The sequence below is a fragment of the Triticum dicoccoides genome, chromosome 3B, assembly GCF_002162155.2.
Source record: "Triticum dicoccoides isolate Atlit2015 ecotype Zavitan chromosome 3B, WEW_v2.0, whole genome shotgun sequence".
NCBI classification, from domain to species: domain Eukaryota; kingdom Viridiplantae; phylum Streptophyta; class Magnoliopsida; order Poales; family Poaceae; genus Triticum; species Triticum dicoccoides.
The window spans coordinates 805,354,399-805,355,333 of NC_041385.1; positions in this window are offsets into that span (position 1 = coordinate 805,354,399).

The window sequence follows — 935 nt, forward strand, 5'->3', positions numbered from 1 at the left end:
GTACGGGTTTTTTTGTTTTTCTCCACGAACACGAACTCATTTGCGTCAGCGATTACACAGACGTGGAGTGGGTCTTATACCCGCGAGCTCTGACATGCCAGGCCTCGCCTACACGCCACTCCCCCTCGCCCCGCGCGCTCCAGCTCGCGCCCGCGCACCGTGCCTGCCCACGATCGCCACGGCCGTCTCGCGCGCCCGACGCGGTCCTCCCCTGGATCCTCGCTAACCAACTCCCGTGGCCACCCCGCGCACACATGCGCTGGCTCACGTACACACACATACGCACGCACGCAGGCACACCTGGTTCGAGCCCGACACGGCCACCCCGCGCACACACGCGCTCACCGTGCCCGCAGCCTAGCCGAGGCTTATATGCCCTACATTTCTCCCCCTAAGCCGAGGCTCAGAGGAGGCCGTAGTCCTCGACGTCAACGTCCTCCAGCAGCGCCTGCTCTGCCGTGCCGTCGTCGCCGTAACCGCCACCGCCCGCTGCCGCTGCCGAAGCCAACATCTCCATGCGCCGCCGCGCCGCGTCTGCGTGCCACACCCCACGTCCCCGCGCTCCCGGCCCGCGCTCCCGCCGCGCACATACGCGATCTGCGCACCAGGTCTAGCGCCTCGACGTGGTCCGCACCCACGGTCCCGGCGCGCCCGACGCGTCCGGTGCGCGCCCATACACGCAGCAGCCGCGCCCGACTCGCCGCCGCGCCTCATTCACCACGCACCGCTGCGGCCTCACCCGCAGCGCCGCGCCTCCATGCCGCCGTGCTATTGTGTGTCGTCGCCGCGCCTCTGCATCCACCGCACGAACGGCGTCACAGCGAGCCACAGCCGCGCCCACCTCCGTGCTCACCAAGGTCTCGCCGCGCCACAGCCCCGAGCCGCGAGGCTCTGATACCAAATATTGTTGCCAAAACTGAACCACCGGAGCACGG